At 37.2% G+C, this 9,849-nt stretch overlaps 1 pseudogene across 1 annotated transcript; it reads right to left on the bottom strand.

Moving 5' to 3' along the window:
• Nucleotides 1–434: 434 nt before the first annotated feature.
• Nucleotides 435–2,296, bottom strand: LOC149045796 (histamine H2 receptor-like; annotated as a pseudogene). Its single transcript, XR_016186510.1, has one exon. The product of XR_016186510.1 is annotated as a histamine H2 receptor-like (transcript).
• Between the last annotated feature and the right edge of the window lie 7,553 nt (nt 2,297–9,849).

Genomic DNA, 9,849 nt, shown 5'->3' with positions numbered 1-9,849 from the left:
ACCATATGCAGACTAATCAATAACTTTCGTTTTCGCATGCAGCACTCTGTTTTGAATAAATTTTTACCACAAAAGTGTAACCAAAGACAATCGAAATACTCTTCGCTGTTTGTTTAGTTTTCAAGCATATCAATCAACCCTTTTTCGTTTTCCATTCACTCGATAGACAATGATAAACAATAATTTCCCTTTCCCTCTTAAATACGTGCTCCTGGTTTCTTCTCTTCCTGAGAAAAAACGTGACGCTCCAGATGTGACGCTATACCATTTCATCGTGGAATCATTTAAAGGTTTTAACTTCTAAAGAAAGAGCTAGGAGTTTATTCTCTTCACTCATGATCGTAACTTATATTTATTTGCTGTTTATTCCCGAGCATCTTACTATCAATACCATGTCCCTAAATTGATCTTCTTTGTCATTCTCATTATCTGCTTGCTCTAAACTTTCTTTAATTACACTTTAATTGGAGGAGTTACAGAGTTGACTGTTTATTAATATGAGCACCGTATACTCCTCCAACACGCTATTTTAAGCCACTTAAATTATGTCTTAAATGTGCGTGAAAATTATCATAAACCAAGAAAGAACTATCCCGATCAGCATGGTCACGCGAAAAGTGAGCTGTCGCGGTAAAATTCATTCATTTAAGATAAAAGTTATTTACCATATCATCGGAAATAGTAAATTCCGTAGGAAATAGTAAAAACGCTGCAATTGATCACATTAAGTTATTCAAAAGCTATTTTCGTTTTTTTTTTTTTTTTTGTGTGTGTTTTCCTATTTTCCAAACAAGCCTAGTTAATCGTCAGACTTGTGCAAACGAAAGCGATAACGATAAAACTCTTTTTGATTGTAAATATTTGACATTGTCACAATGATGTTAGCAATACAAGTTATCCTTCGAAGTAAAAAGTGGTAAATTGAAAGAAAAATACTGCAGGATGTCTGCGTACAGCGTGATCCATTCATTAAGATTAGCGCAAACAGATGCTTTTAACTCTATGCCTGTAAAAGTTTTTTCTCATTTAGGTACGAGCATTTGTCTTCGCGGACTTTATCTCACTCCTTTTTAGGGTAATGCTTCTATGGAAAAAAAATGATTACATTGATAATAAAAATTCGCTTTTTCATGAGTTATAGCAGCTTTTTTGAAGATGCTTCGAGGGAAATCCCCTCCGGATCAACATATGGCTAAATAAAAAAATGACTTATCGAAGTTTTGAGCCATGTACTGTCGTGAGTTTATGTACAATATTCTTTCTCCCCATTTCCTTTGTGGTAAACAAACCGTGCACAGTCCTTGTTAGACGCACAGAGTGGATCAGTTATCAACATGGATGACACTCGATGATCGATTTAGTTTATCCGTAATGGCCGATTACTGGTTCTAAACATCTTTCGAAGTATGTTCACGATAGCGTGTCGAACGTGTCTCATGTTCCAGCAGTAAATGACAGGATTCAAAGATGAATTAAGAAATATGAGAGTCATTGAGTAAAGGAAAAATTGTTTTAAAGCGATACTCGAGCCATAGATTCGAATAACAGCCTTGGAAATGAAAAAAGGCAAATAACAAATCAACAACAAGAGATATACGTAAAATATGATAACTGTGGATTTAATTAGAACAATAAAGTGTTTTATTTCATCAGAATGAGCTACTTCTTGTACTTGCATAGAATGAATCTGATTCTTGTGCCGTCGTATAATTAAATATATCCTGATGTACACCACAAATGTGACAATGAAACCGAAAGCTGCAAGAACTGACTCTGTAATATTCCAAACACTAGGCAACCCCCACAATACTGTCGAAGAAACAAATGCACTGCACAACCATTTCCCGATCATCACAACGACAACACGCTTGTGAGTCACAAGCTCTTGATATCTGAGATGAAGATGAACAGCTAAGAACCTGTCTACACTTACAGCCACAACACCAAGGAACGAAGCAGTTGAGAATAAATAACCTGAAATATTCAGCACTTGGTAAGTATTACAGTTAATATTTTCCAGTTGTAACCACTTGACCAGAAAGAAAGTGTATATTGGTTGGCTAAACAAACCAACAGCAACATCTGAGAAGGCAAGACTCAGCAGCAGAGTTTTCAAAGTTTTTGCCATAGCCGAAGTTTTGTGGATGGCGTAGATTGTCACAATATTCAACATGATGGAGGTGTGAGTTGTAAAATTGCTAAAAATGCAATTGGTGATAAAAGTCGAACGAAGATCTTTAAGTTCAGTGTATCTGGGAATATAATCCAAAGACTCGTTACAAAGTAATTCGCTCATGATCTCAACTCACTCATAAAAGATAGGGCCCTGTATTCCAGACAAACAGAACGTGTTGCGATTCTTTAGCAGGACAGTTTCTCCTTATTTTGGGCAGAAAATCTTGAGCTGATTCCACTTTCTGCCTAAAATGTTACCTTTCCTCCCAAAAGTGATAAAATTTAAGAAAAGGAATCCTCTTAATCCTCGCAATCTGAGTTTTTGGAATGTCAGCTAATGATAAAGAAAGAACTTACGTCAGACAAATTAATTCACAGATGGAGGAAGTCAAGATGTTCAATTGTATTTTGAAATCGACACTTTTCTCCCGAGGCTTGTTTTTTAATTATATATCTTGAAGATGTTAATACTCATACTAACACAAAATAAAACATGTCCTTGAAAGCCTCTCTTGCTACAGCCCCTAGCTCTGCCGTCCCTGAGGTATTCAGGTATCACCATGAACGACACTTGAACGCCGATTGTAAAATTGCGCCAGATGGCTGATTTGTTCTCCAAGATATGTTCAGCGGTATTTCCATGAAAGCGCGTCGAATGCGTCTCACCTTTTAAAAATAAATGAAAATCCGCTATGGAACTCTTTCTAATATCTCAGTTCTCGCTATTTGCGAATCGGTCTTTGTAGTAATCGTTGCTGTTCAAAGTAGATGCATACAATTTGGGTTTCTACGGCAGAAAGCCGTTAAAAAATAGTCCCTCTATCATATATCGTACAAAACAGTCAATGTTTATTTTCTGGGGTGGGAAGGAAGGCAAAGGATTCAGTAGGACATATGCTTTTATTCCTATCAAAGTTTCCGTCGCTTTCAATTTAAAATAAGAATTAAGAAACCGGTAACGGTAGTTGCGGACTTAAGCTTCGGAAATGGTTTCTTTTTTTTCTATGTAAATTTTGCCTATAACTGCCAACTGTTTCACCAAACCTCTTAAAACTAGCACTGACAATTAAGTGACATGCCAGCTTCAAATAAAACAGAAGGAAACCTATGTCATCTATACTTCTGCCTCAAAAGCAGAATTCCCAAATTACTTTGTTATAGTGGAAACGAACTTCTTCCTCTTAATGTACAGTCAACTTTTTGACTACCCTTAATGTGCAATTTGAAGAAATTCTTAAGCAAACTGGTGATAAGAACAACAGAGATGATCAATTTGGGGACATGGTATTGATTGTAAGATTCTCAGGACTAAACAACGAATAAATATAAGGTTTGATCATGAGTGAAGGGAAAAAACTTCCAGCTCTTTCATTAGAAATTTAAACTTTAATTGATCATACGATAAAACGGTATAGCGTTACGTTGAGAGCGTCTCGTAATGCCCTCAGGGAGAAAAGCAAACAGGAGCTAGTATTTACGAGGGAAGAAAAATCGATGTTAATCATTGGCTAATGAGTGGATTCAAAACGGAAATAGATCGGACGATATACTTGGAAATTAAACAAACAACGAAAAGCATCGAGTTTGTCTCAACACTTTGAGGTAAAAAGTTAGTCAAAGCAGAATGCTGCGTATGGAAACAAAAGCAGAAGATGCTATAAAGTTATTGATTAGCCCGCAGATGTTTACGGGTGGTCCTTGATAATAGCAGGAGTTTTGACAACTTAAAAGTAAGTGTGTTTTTCCTTGTCATCTCCTTTCGCTTAGATGCAAATAACAGATAGGTTTTGACATCAATTTGACAATCATTTTAAATTTTTGGACAAGTTAAGAGGACTTCCGTGCAAAAATCAAACAAAAATGGAATTTTTATTTCAAGGGTCAAAAATTCAAATTGTCTCAAGTTTTGCACACAAGTAGAACCTAATAAGACAAGAAAGACTGTGTATCTTTTTCCTCAAATATGTTTTTATTTTCGAGAAAAACGAACTTTTCGCTTTCACCCTCTAGAATCAATGGAACGGGTCATAACAGGTCGAAAATTGAACACTTTCGCTCGCTTCGCATTTCAAAGATATTTCGTCTAGGGAAATCTTATCAACGTGTGCTCTTTTATAGACTCTTCGTCTTCTGTAAAATGTAAGTTGTGTAGGAATTGGTTGCTTAGAAGCTTTTAGCCATGCGAAAAAACAATGTGCTCTCTTCCGTTACAAAAAAATGTCGATGAAGGAAACCTCTTTTTTCACCATGTGCCATTATTCAGAATTCCACCTAACTACGTATGTAAATTTCCGAAGGAATGATCTTCAAAATGACGTAAAGTTTTCTTTGGGCAAATGTTTTCTCGCGACACAGAAAAACTCTTCAAAATAGCATAAAACCACGCAATATGTAGATTGCATGACCAAAGAGTTAAGGAGCATTCCTGCCTTTGAAATTACTCAAAATCGTACAGGAGAACTTTTTCAAAAACAAATAACAAATTTATACATAGTTTTGTTAAATTACTTTGTCTTTTATCATTTGAAGCTTGTTTCTGCAGAGATATTCTGCCATCGTTCTGTCTAGTACGATTATGCATCAGTGCCAGTAGCGGTCTACGATTAAAAACTTTGCTGGTCTCTCGCATACGAATCTTAAGTTTCTGCCCTTTGTTTGACTTGCTAACCCGTACCTTTTAACTAGCCCATGGTAAACGAAAATCCACAAAATGTTACCTTACAGAGGCCCCTGCAAGAGTTAACTGAGGGCTTGCGTGACCTAGTTTGCATAATTGCGGTACGAGCCGTCGTGCTCGTGTGACAGAATAATTTACACCTATGAGTGGGGTCGGTCAACGACATTTAAATAGGCACGAATACGAGGGAAAGAAATAATAAGTCTAGATATCCATTTAGCTCTGAGTTTTCCTCAATTTTTACTCGTGTTATTTTATTTTCTGCGTGAGTAAAACTATGATATTTGTTGACTTTTCTATTTAAAAGCGAGACAATTAATTAAATTAACAAAACCTAATAAACATTGCTCCATTCGATTTTTCTCACGCGAAACTAAGAAAAATAATTATTTCCCGCCCTTTCTGAATTGGAAGTCTCACTTGTGAATGAAATGGAAGCTTCTTGCTCATTTAAGTTTAGAGTTGGAAGTGCTTGCTCGTACGACCGACGAGACAGGAGTAAATTATTTGAGGTGGTTCCCTTGGTGTCGTGCAATAAGGATGTACAGGGTCATAAAAGTGCTTGGTGTTTTGCCGGAGTTGAGAACGAGAGTGAACTCATCCTTTCCTGAGCAGACATTTTTTACATGAGTGCAAAGGATATAAAAGCCTTAACACCGTTCTGAGCTTGGCACTGGATGGCGAAGGAGGAGACAGAGGCGTTAGTAGAGCGATATCAAAAGTTATATTTCAGAGAACCGGCATCCTTGTACCTCTGGGTTCAGGCATGGCTTTCATGAACCCTATTGCAAAAAAGATAATTGTTGTGTAATATATGTGCTCTATGTATTCAGATATTGGTGCTTTTTAAGAAATGCAATTTTTCAGTAGACATAAATTATTGGCTGCGTGAGTCTTAAAATTGGTTAAGGTCCAGATTAGAGATGATAGGAACTCATACCTTGAATTAAGAACGTCGAAGGTTTGACGGCTACGGGCAAGGCCAAGTTTGTTTTTTCTGTATTACTTGCCCACGATTTGTAGTCATTTTTTCGATCATGGGAAGGAAGAGCTCCATGTCAAAGTTAACTTTCACTGAAAGTCATTTTACTCGTCATCGTTGTTGTCGTCATCGTCTTCATTATGATTGTCGTTATTATCATCATAAACATCACCAGCATCATTATTATCATTGTCATTATCATTACCGTTATCGTTTTCATCACTGTTTCTTCTATTACCATTGCACAGGTGTCTGTAGAAAATGCAGAGAGTTTTGAAAGCAAGTCACAGATTGATGAGCTAACGCTTGCAGTCAAGGATCTAAAGATGGTGAGCAATCTAATCGATAGGTTCAATAGAATTGCACTGCCTTTTCCTAACGCAATAACACTTTTTGAGGAAGTAAATAAAGCTAAACTAAAATTTCTATTTGTTGTTGTAAGTAATGTAGGAGTGCCTAATTAAGCAAGAGAACTGACGAGCCTGCTGCAGTGCAAAAAAATTCCGTAAATAGAGTGCCAAGCCATATAGCCGCTACTCAAACTTGTGCTTTGAATATATCCTCAGGCCAACAGTAGTGACATACCGATGAATCCTACGGTTACTCCAGAAAACATTGGCATTGGCTATGGAAACAACGGAGAGCCTTTACCACCCATCTGAGAGCTCAGAAGATTTTGAAAGCACAAAAGAGGTAAAAGGTACTTGTAGTAGTTCTGAATACCACCGGGACTGACCGCGGAAACACCTGGGAGCTTTTACCACCCATCTGAGAGCTCAGAAGATTCCGATGGCGCAAAAGAGGCAAAAGGTAGTTCTAGAAAAGCACTCAATGTATTCCCAGCATGTAGGGATGTCAGCCCTGACGTCATCAGTTGCTAACATCAGGGGGTTCAATAGCTCGCAGAACACAACACTACCACATTCGTAAAGCAAGACAAGTCGTGATGGCAGCCCTAGAAGAAACTGCGCCTGGAAACGCTGAAATCTTCTTGAATAAAATAGTGATATCAAACGACGTGGCACAGACAGAGGACCAAGTTGCTACAAGAATGCGAGCCACTGGAGCACACGAAGGCAAATCCTATCCATTATTGCTGACAAAGTAAACTATCGAACGTTACAGAGTTGGATTCTCGGTCTAACACGATATAGATCTAATGTCGCCATTAAACACGCTCACATGTATGGAGGAGGTGCTGAAGTTGAAACTCGTAGTGTGCCGAGGATGTATGTCTCAGCCACACAGCTCGACCACTTCCTTAACTTCATCACAAGTGATCACATTATCCAAAAACTTTCATTTGGTGAAAGAACATTGAAATTATCATCCGAAAAGAAAATAACAGTACCCAAAATGACCGTCGAGTGACCATACCTGCAATTATGCTAATTGGGTCATGCAAGCCCTCAGTTAGTCCACTTAACTCCTGCAAAAACCTCCCTTTGAAAACTCTGTTAGTTTTTATCGAGTGCTGGTTAAAAGGCACGGGTAAGCACATAGAGAAAGTTAAACAATGGGCAGAAACTGAAGATTCGTATGCGAGAGACCAGCAAAGTCTTCAATCGTATACCGTTACTAGCACTGGTGAATAATTGTACTAGACAGAACGATGGCAGAATATCTCTGCAGAAACAAGCTTCAAATAATAAACGAAAAAGTAATTCAACAAAACTGGGTATAACTATGTTATTTGTTTCTGAAAAAGTTCTGCTGTTCGATCCGGAGTCAGTTCGAAGGCAGGAATGCTCCTTAACTCTTTGGTCACGCAATCTACATATTGCGTGATTTTATATCTTCCGTGTGCTATTTTGAAGAGTTTTCTGCGTCGCGGGAAAACATTTTCCCTAAGAAAACTTTACGTCATTTTGAAGATCATTCCTTCGGAAATTTACATACGTAGTTTGGTGGAATTCTGAATAATGGCACATGGTGAAAAAAGAGGTTTCCTTCACCGACATTTTTTTGTAACGGAAGAGAGGACATTGCTTTTTCTCATGGCCAAAAGCTTCTAAGCAACCAATTCCCACACAACTTACACTTTACAGAAGACGAAGACTCAATGAAAGAGCACACGTTTGTTAGATTTCCCTTGATGAAATAGCTTTGAAGTGCGAGGCGAGCGAAAGCGTTCAATTTTCGACCTGTCATGACCCGATCTATCGATTCTAGAGGGTGAAAGTAAAAAGTTCGTTTTTCTCGAAAATGAAAACATATTTGAGGAAAAAAAAATACACAGTCTTTCTTGTCTTTCTTGTCTTACTATGTTCTACTTGTGTGCAAAACTTGAGACAATTTGAATTTTTGACCCTTGCCATAAAAATTTCATTTTTGTTCGATTTTTGCACGGATGTCCTCTTAAGAGGCTGTCCGCGTAAGAACGTATAAGGCAAATTTCGTTCCTTCACCGATTTCCCTAAATTTTTCAGTGAAAGTCGATAATTCTATCCCATGTACAAATATCACATTTATTTTTATAATTTTTCATCCTTTTTCATTTTTTATGAGACAATTTTAAAGGTCACCCCAAAACTGCCCAATTTGCCCTCGGTGACCCCTATTATTAAGCTATAAATATCGAGCGCTACCAAATCCTTATTTACTGCTCCAGAAAGCTGATTATTTCACATATTTAAGAATGACTTTATTTCAATACTTTAAAGGTAAAATGATTGCATTCTATAAAAATTTTACCGAGTTGTGAAACTTTCAAAATACCTTATCGTGAGCATTGAAATTTGTGAGGATTGAGGTACATGCGGTTGAAAGCTATTTTTGTCTTACGTGGGACCTGATCTAGAGTCAAGTCTATTGCAGCTTAATAGTACATAGATAGAGCAAGTTAAAAATAGAATAAAACTTTTGGGCACTCTCCATCCTGCATCGTAGAGAACTTCGCGAATTTCATAAATATTCGCCATCTTGATTGAAACCAACGATAAGGCGGTCCGACCTGCAGATAGGTTTCTAAAGCAGCCCTAAAATACTTGAAGGTCCCGCAACGATTATGTGATGGAGTATCAAGATCGATATAATTCATCATATTGGCCATATTTTCACGAAATGGCTCAAATTTTCCGGAAAAATACTTCGTTAATAATTCCTATATGCAAATCAGCTTTATGCGTTCGTGTTATACACGTCAAAAATAGTAACAACATTTAGCCGTTCAAAGAAGTGTTCCTATAAATGTGAAACTCATCTGTTGTATCCTTTCTTGAAAGCTTTACGTAAAATTTCAAGAGCCAATTCCTTTGAACACAATGCGCTATGGGAATCCAGTTTGTTTTGATAACTAAGTTGTTCATTTCCCGCAAGTGTTTTTATCTAGTGCATAATCTTTTCAGACCTGTTTTGCCGTTTTTCTTCAAGAAAATAATTCACCTTCACTTGGGGAAAAATTTCGTCTTACTATTTGTGAAAGTTGTTTAGATGGTGAGCTAGTTGGTTCTCATGATTAACGCGGTGGAGTTTTTGTAGCGTGACTGTGGACTGCTGTGAACTAGCCTAGTCACGCAGTACCAGCATTACAAGATTGTCTCTCGTCTGGTGAACTCAAATTAAAGAAACATTTAATTAATTCGGCAGTTATATCATGATATGTTGATGTTACCCCATCGTGAGTATGAAAATCTCCCCAGAAGAAATTGAGAAATTATGCAACCCATAGAAATTGTTATATTTAATTTAATAAACGTTTCCAAAAGTAGGTAAGCGAATTTAGTAACTTAAGTTAAAGGCATAAATCATTGAGAAAATTTCGAGGAGGCAATAGAAAAAGTCTCTTTTGTATATGCTCGTACATGCTGTAGAGTGAGGGTCTACATGACTCATGGTCACGGTAGGCTGTCGTTAGAGTAAACAGGGACTGGAGATACAAAATTGTATTTAGACTCAATTATATGTCCCAATGGCCAAAATTACTGCGCACTTCAATTTTTTTAATGAAATAATGTATGTAGGAATTGCAGAAGCAAAGACGGAGAGATTAAATTGAAAGTAAAGCTGGTTTTAC

Source organism: Pocillopora damicornis, chromosome 5, assembly GCF_964200805.1.
Source record: "Pocillopora damicornis chromosome 5, jaPocDami1.2, whole genome shotgun sequence".
Lineage (NCBI taxonomy): Eukaryota > Metazoa > Cnidaria > Anthozoa > Scleractinia > Pocilloporidae > Pocillopora > Pocillopora damicornis.
The sequence above is the reverse complement of the archived record's forward strand: the minus strand, read 5'-3'. Positions and strand labels throughout refer to the sequence as shown.